The sequence below is a fragment of the Amblyraja radiata genome, chromosome 20, assembly GCF_010909765.2.
Source record: "Amblyraja radiata isolate CabotCenter1 chromosome 20, sAmbRad1.1.pri, whole genome shotgun sequence".
NCBI classification, from domain to species: Eukaryota; Metazoa; Chordata; class Chondrichthyes; order Rajiformes; family Rajidae; genus Amblyraja; species Amblyraja radiata.
The window spans coordinates 19,681,929-19,693,817 of record NC_045975.1 but is presented as its reverse complement, the minus strand read 5'-3'; the positions used below and the strand labels follow the sequence as shown (position 1 = coordinate 19,693,817).

At 45.8% G+C, this 11,889-nt stretch overlaps 1 protein-coding gene across 6 annotated transcripts in view; it reads left to right on the top strand.

Moving 5' to 3' along the window:
* The first annotated feature begins 2,757 nt into the window (after positions 1 to 2,757).
* Positions 2,758 to 11,889, top strand: part of kmt5b (lysine methyltransferase 5B) — a 46,145-nt gene continuing 37,013 nt past the window's right edge. The window contains exons 1-2 of one of the 6 annotated variants that reach the window (XM_033038941.1): positions 2,758 to 2,881; positions 4,388 to 4,456. The gene's annotated coding sequence lies outside the window, so the exon portion shown is untranslated. Of the gene's footprint in view, positions 2,882 to 3,209; positions 3,476 to 4,387; positions 4,457 to 11,889 lie in introns of those variants that run through there. The other 5 variants (XM_033038944.1, XM_033038938.1, XM_033038942.1 and 2 more) reach the window with 5 other exon arrangements.

The following is an 11,889-nucleotide window of genomic DNA, read 5'->3' as shown; positions in this document are numbered from 1 at the left end:
TGCAGAAATGAAACAAAGATGGAAGAATGTTGAACATCTATGCAAGCAGAATTATATAAACTCAGAAGAAATATAGTTTTTATTGTGCTCCAGTGAAACCCTTTGAATTCTGAATCAAGATCTGATCACCAAATATTAGAACCATATTTGGCAGAAGAGATTAAAAGTAATGATTCCAGTTCTATTTCATGTCTTTTTAGGAGGTCACTTGAACGCATTAGCTTTTGTTTGTACAGTGCATTCAGAAAGTATTCAGACCCCTTCACTTTTTCCACATTTTGTTACGTTACAGCCTTATTCTAAAATTGATTCAATTAATTAAAAAAAAATCATTAATCTACACACAATACCCTAAAATAAAAAAGCAAAAACAGGTGTTTAGAAATTTTTGAAAAGTAATTAAAAAGAAATAACTGAAATATCACATTTACATAAGTATTCAGAACCTTTACTCGGTACTTTGTTGAGGCACCTTTAGCAGCGATTACAGCCTCAATTCTTCATGGGTATGACGCTACAAGCTTGGCACACCTGTATTTAGGTAATTTCTCCCATTGCAGATCCTCTCAAGCTCTGTCAGGTTGGATGGGGAGCGTCGATGCACATCTATTTTCAGTTCCCTCCAGAGATGTTCGATCGGGTTCAAGTCCGGGCTCTGGCTGGGCCACTCAAGGACATTCACAGACATATCACAAAGCCACACCTGCATTGTCTTGTCTATGTCCTGTTGGAAGGTGAACCTCCGAGGCCCAAAACGCTCTGGAGCAGGTTTTCATCAAGGATCCCTTTGTACTTTGCTACGTTCATCTTTCCCTCAATCCTGACTAGTCTCCCAGTTTCTGCCACTGAAAAACATCCCCACAGCATGATGTTACCACCACCATGCTTCACCGTAGGTATTGGCCAGGTGATGAGCGGTGCCTGGTTTCCTCCAGACATGACGCTTGGCATACAGGCCAAAGAGTTCAATCTTGGTTTCATCAGACCAGAGAATCGTGTTTCTCATGCCTTTTGGCAAACTCTAAGCTGGCTGTCATGTGTCTTTTACTGGGGAGTGGCTCCGTCTGGCCACTCTACCATAAAGGCCTGATTGTTGGAGTGCTACAGATATAGTTGTTCTTCTGGAAGGTTCTCCCATCTCCACAGAGGAACTCTGGAGCTCTGTCAGAGTGACCATAGGGTTCTTCATCACCCACCCTGACCAAGGCCATTCTCCCCCGATTGCTCAGTTTGGCTGAGCGGCCAGTTCTATGAAGTGTCCTGTTCCAAAGGTTCCAAAGTTCTTCCATTTAAGAATGACAGAGGCCACTGTGCTCTTCGGGACCTGCAATGCTGCAGAAATTGTTTTATACCCTTCTCCAGATCTGTGACTCGACACAGTCCTGTCTCGGAGGTTTACATAAATTCCTTTCTCTTCATGGCTTGGTTTTGCTCGGACATGCACTGTCAACTGTGGAACCTAATATAGACAGGTGTGTGCCTTTCCAAATCATGTCTAATTAATTTAATTTACCACTGGTGGACTCCAATCAAGTTGTAGAAACATCTCAAGGATAATCAATGGAAACAGGATGTACCTAAGCTCAATTTTGAGTGTCATAGCAATGGGTCAGAATACTTATGTAAATGTGATATTTCAATTATTTCTTTTTAATTACTTTGCAAAAATAAAAAATCGCAAAATTTTATTTTTAATTACTTTGCAAAAACATCTGTTTTTTGCTTCTTCATTCTGGGGTACTGTATGTAGATTGATGATTTAAAAAAAATGAATTTAATCAATTTTAAAATAAGCCTGTAATGTAGCAAAATGTGGAAAAGGTGAAGGGGTCTGAATACTTTCTGAATGCACTGTATATGCTTACCTCATATGTAGCAATGAATTATACTTGGAAGGAGAAAACATGTTTAAGAAATTATTTTAAAGCTTTAAATAATAGTAACCTACTCACATTTAAAATATTTCCTGATGCTGAAGTCAGCATTTGAAAGTATAAAATGTGCAATATTGGGTCTTATTTCATTTTAGGTTATAAATGTAATCTTTCTAAACACAAGACATCAAGGATTATAGATGAGAATCAGATATATTGAGATAGTTGATCAACTGTATTGAATGGCAAAGTGGGCTTACGGGGCAAGTCCTGCTCCTATTTCCTGCTCCTTATTTTTTTATAATTACAATCCCCAATAGTTAAACAGGTTACAGCAATATAGTACTTTGCATATTAGCATGCAATGAACAAACCTCTCCTAAACGTCTGCCTTAGGCAGATAAACCTTTGGGCCAGTTTTCCTAAATAACTATTTTATTTGTTGATTTTGGTAATCTTCTCCTTCCATGTTATGGACACCTCTAGATCGCCACATGGTAACATATAACTGAGCTGAATTTTTGAAAAGTGATAGCAACTTTAAAAAGCAAATCTAAAATGTCAAAATGTATTATTAATAACCTCAAATAATCGTTTGGATATAATCTTGTTAGATGCAATACCTCTTGAATAAACATGATAATGCCATCCTAAACCCCACCATAGTTTGCCATCACAAGAGTTTAGTAATTTTCATATCTAGATTTATAACCTACAGTGGTAGATGGAAATGTGATCGTTAACTCGTTTATTTGAAATGTTCATACTTTTAGTAATTAAAACAATTTCCTGTTTTGTGACTGGTCCAAATGTATCTTACAAATTCTGGTTAGGGGTTTAATTTACTTTGCAACTGTACCAACCAGTAGTTGCTTTTGGGGAGGAGTGAAGAAGGAGGGGCAGGGTGGGGAATAAACCCACGAACAACCCTGAAAAAAGGGAGATAATAATCGACACCTTGTCGGTTTCCTGGCAATGTGATGCAACTGAGCGACGACGATACAAAGGTTTTTAAAAAGATTTCTAACTTATCCTTCTGAAATGCATTAATTGAAAGTAAGATGAGTTGGAGCGTGAAGCGCTGCTATCTTGTCACCATCGAGCGATGTTAAAGGGAAATGAATTGTTTGCAGAGGTGGGGAGGCAGGCAGGAACTTTTTTGTGTACATCCGCAGTTAGAACAGAGGGGATTTAAACATAATTATCTTTCAAAAAACGACTCCTCGTTGAAAATATCGGTCGGTGAAAATCTTTCCCATTGGCTATTTTTCTGGAGGAGACAGCTGGTTTTGGAGGGGAGCTGCGACGGTGTGATGGCGGTGGTCCGGGCAGGGGGCGGCGGACTATTTTCCGTGTGCAGCGGGAGCCGCTGTCCGCCCGCCCGCCCGCCGGCCGCCATGTTGGATTTTAATGTTAATTTTGTAAAAATTGTCCCAGAAATTGGGATCGAGAACCCCGGCTCACACTGAGCAATCAAGCCAACAAACAAACAAACAAAAACAAGCGAGTTTAAATTAAAACAAAGGAATAAAGGACGACTGTGCGTTTATGTATTTATGATTCCATCCCTACGGCCGCGGAAAGCAGCGAAGTTGGGTAAGGTGTGAGAAATGGTGGCCGGGCTTGTCTCTGTTTATAGATTTTTACAAAAAATTTAACTTGTGATTGTGCTGTTTCGTGAACGGGTGAGAATAGGGACCGGCTGAACGGGCGAGAAGGAAAGGGGAGTTGGCGCCTGCTGTCATGTGGATGGGTTTGTGGCGAGGCTTTGCTTTCGGCCTGAACATTTGTCTTTTTCCTCTCTGTAAGCGCACAAAATGGAACCGGCTTTAACTTCACTTTCTGTCGTTTGCTTTTACTGTGTTTTTTTGTACCTGTAACTTTTAAAAATCCTTCCCTTTTTTGTGTTCCCTAGAAGGCTATGTGATTTCTTTATGTTGACAGCTGTATGTTTATATTTCTGCTATCTTTTTATATATTGGTGATTTAAAGAGACGAGTCTCAGTTGTAGAATAAACGCACGCGCCGCCAGGTGGAGGAGAAAGGAAATGTATCTTTGAGTAGAATTAGATTAAATGTTGGCAATTTGGTGCTCAGAGCATTTTCGTACGTTAAAAAAAAATCGCTTTTTTATTCCTATGATGTGTCGATTGCCGATAAACATAGGCGATACGGATTTAATTCCCTCTGCGTCCTAGTGTTTCTTTTGGCTGGCTGCAAAGAATCTGGGTTTTAGGTTTTGTACTTGAGGTTTTGTTCAGTCGGAAGGGGGCAGTGAAAGATCGTAGGAGTTAGAAAAAAAAAGGCTGCAAACTCTGGCAGGCCTGACGTCTGCATTTCGTCTTTGAGGTCAAGGGTAAGAAATTATTCAAAAAATATGCATTCAGTTTGATTTGTGAATTTGTTTATTGCAATGGTTTATGTTTTATATTGATTTTTTCTTTGCAGTGGGTGGGTATTTTTTTTGTGAATTAAGGAGAGTATTTCCCTCTAACCTTCCCTTTTTTTCTTAGAGCCACTGTAATGACTCGAGCTTGTTTGAGAAGTAGGATTCAATTTCCTTTCCACAACTCTAAGAATTGGTATGTGGAAGTTTTGACTATTTTTGAAGGGGTGCTTCCTTAATATTTTTGTTCAAAATTTATTTACTCTGTATGTGGTAGGCACATAAGAGGTGATCCTGTTTTATGCAGACGCAAGGAACTTACAAAAAAGCCACAAAGTGCTGGAATGAGTTAAGCGGCATCTCTGGAGAGCATGAATTGGTGATGTTTCGAGTTGGGATACTTCTTCAGACTGATTGTAGTAGGGAGGAGAAAGTTGAAAGGGTGGTGAAACAAAGCCTGGCAAGTGACAGGTGGATGCAGGTGAGGGGGGTGATTTGATAGGCTTCACCTGTATCCACCAATCGCTTGCCAGGCTTTGACCAGCCCCCATTTCTCTGCTTTCTCCCCCTTCTGCAATCAGTCTGAAGAAGAGTTCTGACCTGCAACATTGCCTATCCATGTTTTCCAGAGATGCTGCCTGACCCTCTGAGTTATTCCGGCACTTTGTCTTTAAAACAGTTTTATGTTGGCTTTGCATTGAGAGAGAATACTTTTTGACAATAAAATTAAAATGTCTGTAGCATGTTTATTGGTACTTATGGCAATGGCTCAGATATTTATGTTTAAAAAGGTTTATATATTTGATGCTGGAGAGCTGTATTTTGGTCTGAGAAGAAGTAGGGTAAATCTGGATAACTGCCTCAATCAAAGCCAAAGCAAGAGGCACAGGTTCGCAGTACCAAAGGGGGAAACTTTAAAATTCTACAGGGAACAATCATAAATAACATTGGCTTTTTGAAAGGGTAACAGTACCTTTTAAAGGAGCATTATCCATGATAGAGGGAGGAAATTATGATATTTCTATATTAATACTGTTATGGATCAAATCATTTACTCTACCTACTTCTTAGACCTGGGAAAAGATGTCAACTTGGTTTAATGATAGCATGACTTTAGATTATAGAAGAAATATTTAGATTGAATACACAATCCAGATGTTTGAATAATTAATTTATGCGTAAACTGTATTGCAGTCGTGAGGGATTGCTTTGCTGGTGGTATATTCTGATTGAAATGTCATCCCAAGCCTGCCCTAAGCAGGTAACGTTAAGGTCCTACATCTCTGGACAACAGGAATCGGAGTGCCTTGACTTAAATAATTTATTGAGTCATTATCTGTCTTTCTGTTAACTTGTTGAATATAGTTCAGCTACTGTTTTTTCTCTGGAGAATATTTTTATTTGGTCACAAAAATTGTGAAAAATATGTGTTGTAATTGGCATTTTGGCTTACCCTAATTTCTCAGTTGCTAGCATTGAGATGGTTTGCGGTTCTGATCTGAAATCTTTTCTTACAAGAGTTGGATAGTGATGCAAACTGATCTGGTGGTTCAGCTAGATTTCAAAATTATAGCTGTTCAAGCATTTAAAGTTTCAAAGTAATGTATCAATAGACAATAGGTGCAGGAGTAGGCCATTCGGCCCTTCGATATGATCATGGCTGATTTGGTATCAATTGCATCAAATTGCCAGAACTTGCATATTCGTAAGTTAAACTTGGTCACATAAGAGATGAACGCTTGTGGGAAGTTTCTGACTTTCATATAAAATACTAAAATCAACAGGTGAGGTATCATTCATCTGCTGAGATGAATCACATTCAAAGTATGGAATAACTCTCCCAGTGACTTGGGAAGATTTTTTCCTTTATGCGGTGCCACCAGAAGCAGCATTTTTGTTAGACCTTGATGCAAATTCAATGCTGTATTTGCCCATAGTGCATATGTATATTACAAAAAAGTGTAGATGATTATTAATTTAGTTGTTGATATGTGGGATCAATTAGATTTTCGACAGTCAAGAACATAAAAGAATGAGTTGAGACAAATGGATAGATTAAAGATACAGATCAGCCATGGACTTGCAAAATTATAGAACAATCCTGAGGAGTGGAATGTCCTACTCCTGTTGTTTGTTTTTATCATTAAATGGGGTATGCAGTTTTGCTGAAATGTTTATTCAGAATAATGTCCATAAAATCATGGCATTTAATTTGAATTTACAATCCAGTGCTCAACTACAGAAACAACGTGTGCTTAAAAAGTACATTTGAAAGTAGATCAACTGTATCAGTAATCTTGCTATTTTTTTTCGTGAAGAGTGTGAATATTAACACCGTCCTATTCAAATTGTTATCAATATACGAACCATTAATCTAAGAAATCATATTTGGTTTTAAAAAAATGATTTCTAAAACTTTACAGCAGCATAATGAAAAAAACATTGAACTTATGAAAGTTTAATGACTTGAAATTGCGTTCTTTCAGCTACAGTATATGTTAAAGACAGTGCCCATCTATGACAACAATTAATATTAAACAAACTAGTGAAATTTTTTAACTTTAAAATCTACCCGTTTAAAATCATAGATTGTACATAGGTGCCTTCCTGAGCAAGTCCCATTTGTCTGCATTTGGTCCATGTTACTCCAAATCGTTCCTACCCATGAACCTGTAGGCACCTGCGCAACTGCTAATTTTGAGCCCTGATATAGCTTACCAAACAATCAAACATGCTGGTATGATGCTGCATAATCATGCAGGTGCTCTTGGTAAATGTCACATAAAAGTGAGTTGTCACATACAACTTTAAAAAAAAAAAAAAAAAAAAAAAAAAAAAATCACCCAGTGTTACTATTGTTGAGCCATGCTGACTAGCATGACTGGAACGAGTTCTTAGTTTAATGTCACTCGGCATGCTGGCATGATGCTGCAAAATCATTCAGGTGCTCCTGAATGTAGATTGCCATTTACCACTACTTCTACTAATGCAAGGGCATTCGTTGGCCTTAGCCGATATGCCATCCTTGGTTCCACGAACATACCACCTCAGACCGCTTTATCTAGCATGGCAGTCCTCAGTTTGTTAATGCTGTCAAAGCATGTGTCGTTCCGCAGTACACTGAAGTAGGTGGCCCTACTTCTACCTCTTCTTGCAGTGCCCCGTTTGGTCTCCCAAAGTGTGACTTTATCTTTCATGGCAGTCCTCAGTTCGTTAATGCGGTACCAGGCCTGTGTCATTCTGCAGCTAGTAGACTGATCTAGGTGGCCCGACTTCTACCTCTTCTAGCAGTGCCCTGTTTGGGCTCCCAAAGTGTGAGGGGATTAGCAGACAGTTCAGGGTTCCTCTCACAGACTTTGACAACACTCTAGGCAGACCAGCATATATTGCCATTTAGTCGTAAATCACATTTTCCAGTTCCATTTTCCGAGAATGTAACTGTGCAAACCTAGTCCCCACTTTGTCCAAGTCATGGGCAAAGTCATAGTGAATGTGCATTGAGGCAAGTGCAGACAGCCTGTCATTGCTCATGGAAGTCCTGGTCTTTGCTTCTTCGCGGATGTGAAAATGTATTTGTCCTCTTTGGCTGGGTCAAAGTAAGATGCCGAGCGAGATCGCGTCCACTGCAAGCATGCCGCCCGAGGCGAGCGTCTCTGCCGCTCAGGCTCCTGACCAAAGGTCCTGGCTACCTCTACAGTCAAATGGAGGGGGACAGGCAGGGTCGGCAGAGCACCGTGGAGAGACTGGCTGTGGACAAGGCCAAGTACTTGAAGAGCCAGACGGCGAGGGGGTGCAAAGTGGAGCCCAATGGTTTGGGCAACTCTGCCTCCGAGGAAGGTGGCAGCCGGGCCAGCAGCAACACAAAGACTTACCTGGGCTCTGGCAGCCCCCAGCAGAGGGGGCAGCTGGGGCTCCCGCCTGACATTGTGCGTCGCTCCAGCTCCAAGAGGCAGCGACTCGCTGATCATGTATCGGCAGAAGTTCGAGTTCGTGCGGGGAACGGAGGCCACCAGCAGCGCCCGCAGTTTCAAGGGCAGTGGCAACCTGCTCTAGCGGCCGGGGTGACAAGCAGCAGGGGCCGGCAATGGGAGCAGCAACATCGGAAGGGGGAGAGTTAGCAGAGGGTACAGAGGCTGCAGCACCCCAGGGTGCACAAGTAACCACACCAGCAGCACACCAGGGTTCACGAGTAACCACACCAGCAGCACTCCAGGGAGAAACAGCAGCCTCGCCAGCAACACCCCAGGGTGCACAAGTAACTACACCAGCAGCACCCAAGGGTGCACAAGTAACCACTCCAGCAGTGCCCCAGAAAGCACCAGTCGCCACGCCAGCGGTATCCCAGGGTGCACAAGTAACCACGCCAGCAGCGCCGTGAGAAGCAGCAGCAGGTCCCCGAAGGAGCCGTTCAAGCGACGGGTTGGTGAAGGTGGATTACAGCGCTCGCACTCCGACCTCAGCTGCCGCTTCTCCAGAGCCTGCTCGGGCTTGGGCAGTTTCTTCGAGCACTGCAGACTCGAGCCCGAGGCGATCGAGAACCTGGCCAGGGAGAAGTTTGCTGCCGACGCCGCCTTCGAAAGCCTTGCCCATAAGTTTTGCAGCATGAAAGGCCCACTTAGGCGACATTATCGGAGACAGCCTGAAAAGAGGTTGTAGCGTCGTGGTCGGGTCGTGACACGGCGTGATGCGTGGTGACGCACGTAGTGACGCGCTGGTGGCTCCCTGTTCATCCCCTGGATTTGTCATCTGGATGTCTCATCATGTCATGCGCCCTGTCACATGCTGACGTATGCTGTCGTGCGAGTGACGCCCGGTTAGGGTCCACAGATGGGCTGTAAAATATTCTTCCTTCAATGCATGGATTTTAAACAGTACAGGTGCACAACCTTTTATCCGGAGTTCCGGAAACCGAAAAGCTCCAAAAACCGGACATTTTTACCAGGATGGCGTCTGCACACCAAAGCTCGCGTTTGGCGCCAAACTTGACCCGAAACGACCCACGGTCAACCCAGGTCTGTACTACTGTAGCGGCTGCCTCCTCCCCGGAGACCGGGGAGACACTTAAACATCTGTAAATCATTGCTTAAATGTTAGTCAGTTAGTTTGGAGGGCTTTTATGTGAAGGGGGGGGGGGGGGGAAGGGGGGAACCTGGTCAGAGAGGCGGGGAGCGGGCAATGCCTTACCGGGTCGCCGTGCAGTAAGCTCCGGAGCGCTGTGGCCGCCGACTCCCAACATCGCGGAGCTGGGGCTGTGGGCGTCCGGCCGCGGGCGGCGCCGGTTGTAGCTCCGACCCCGGCAACTCTACCCCTGGCTGCGCGGCGCTCCAAATCCAGCGCCGCCCGCGGCCGGACGCCCGCAGCCCCAGCTCCGCGATGTTGGGAGTCGACGGCCACAGCGCTCCAGAGCTTACCGCACGGCTGGTATCCCAGCGCTGTGGCCGCCGACTCCCAACATCGCGGAGCGGGGGCTGCGGGCGTCCGGCTGCGGGCCGCGCTGGATTTGGAGCGCCGCGCAGCCAGGGGTAGAGTTCGCCGGGGTCGGAGCTACAACCGGCGCCGCCCGCGGCCGGACGCCCGCAGCCCGAGCTCCGCGATGTTGGGAGTCGGCAGCCACAGCGCTCCGGAGCTTACTGCACGGCGACCTGGTAAGGCATTGCCCGCTCCCCGCCTCTCCGACCAGGTAGGGGACTAAGAATTAAAGTTTCCCCCTTCAACCCCCCCCCCCCCCCACCACATAAAATCCCTCCAAACTAACTGACTAACATTTAAGCACGGGGAGGAGGCAGCCGCTCCAGACTTTTCAAGCCGCCCGCGCTACTCTACCTAATCTACGCTAAAAATCTTCCATTCCGAAATCCGAAAAATTCCGAAATCCGAGAAGTGTCTGGTCCCAAGGCTTTCGGAAAAAAGGTTGTGTACCTGTATATTAAAATTAATACAATAAAATCAATTGTGCAAATGAAAAGATGTCTGAGTCCAGTTTTATTTACAGATGTATTGGTCTGCTTACAGATCCAATCACCATATCTAACTTTTCACAGGGATGGATTCAGTGAATGTAGACTGAACTCCCCTGGCCCCTCCACGCCCTCTTCCCTCCTCCCACCCCAATCCCTCCATCTCCACTCCCCCCTGCCCTTCTCTCCTCACCTCTCCCCCCACCCCTTCTTCCCTTCCCCCCGCTCCACTCTTCTCCCCCTTCTCCACTCCCCCCCCTCACATCCCCTTCTCCCCCTCTCCCATTCTCCAACCACCCCCCCTGCCCCACTTTTGCCGACGCCCCCCCATTTGTGGACCCAGCCTGTGACAGCTAGATCTCACTAATAGTACTGCACAAAGGCCTCATCATCTGTTTTAGTAACATTGACTATGGGATAAATGCAGACTTTGGGAACTACACCCCCCCTCCCCCCCACAGTTTAGTTGCCATGAGGAGCAGGCAGAACATTGGGGGTTCGAGTCCAACCCGTGGGGCCCCTGGGTCATATTTAGTTCAGAGTTGCAGTGCCCTTCGGCCCACCGAGTCCACACCGCCAGCAATCCCCTGCACACTATCCCACACAGTATTGGGACAATTTATACTTATACCAAACCTATCAAGCTAGAGTTAGGGTTAGGGTTTCCTCCCGCACTACAAAGGTGCACAGGTTTGTATAAATTGTCCCTAGCGTGTGTGGGATAGTGTGCAGGGGATCACTGGTCACAAGCCTGGGCCCTGCGGGGGGAAGGCTGGGGCGGGGAGGCGTGAGCCCGGCGGGGGCCCTCTCTCTCTCTCTCTCTCCCTTCTTTCTCTCTCTCTCCTCTCACCTCTCTCTCTTCCCCCCCCCCTCTCTCTCTCTCTCTCTCTCTCTCTCTCTCATCTCTCTCCTCCTCTCTCTCCCTCTCCCCCATTTCTCCCTCCCACCTGGCTCTCTCTCCCCTCTCTCTTTCTCCATTGTCTATCTCCTCTTTCTCTTTGCCCCCCATCTCTCTCTTTCCCCCTCTCTCCCTCTTCCCCCCTCTCTTTTACCACCCCTCTCACTTCCCCCTCTCTCTCCCATTCTCTCCTACCATCTCCTCCCTCTCCACCCCCTCTCTATCTTCCCTCATTCTTCCCTCTCACCCCTCTCTCTTCCCCCCCCTCCCCCCTCTCCCTCTTCTCTCTCTCCATTCTCTCCCCCTCTGTCTCTCCCCTCTCTCTCCTCTCACCCTCTCTCACTCCCCACTGTCTCCCAGTCTCCTTCCTCTCTCTCTCTCCACCTCCCTTTGAGTCTGTCCCTTCGGCACAGAAACTCTCGCGGCAGCTGTGCAACGCTTCCGACGCCCCCGACGGCACTGGGGCTGCTCCATGGCCAGAGCTGCAGCGAGCGACTCGCCAGCCCCGCAAACACTCGCAGTTCGGCAAACACTCGCCAGCCGCGGCTCCCCGCATCTGTTCCCGCCGCTCCTTCCATCCCTCCCTCAGCCCCGGCTCTCCAACACCCACGGACCATGCAGTTTATCCGAGTTTTGAAATTTTCGTTGATCACAGAATTCTTCACTACAGAGCGTGAGAAATTTCTGATCAGCGTGAGGGCGTGAGAGTTTGCTTGAGGGCGTAATTCTCACGCTCAAAGCGTGAGAGTTGGCAGCCCTGGATTAGTTTCATCA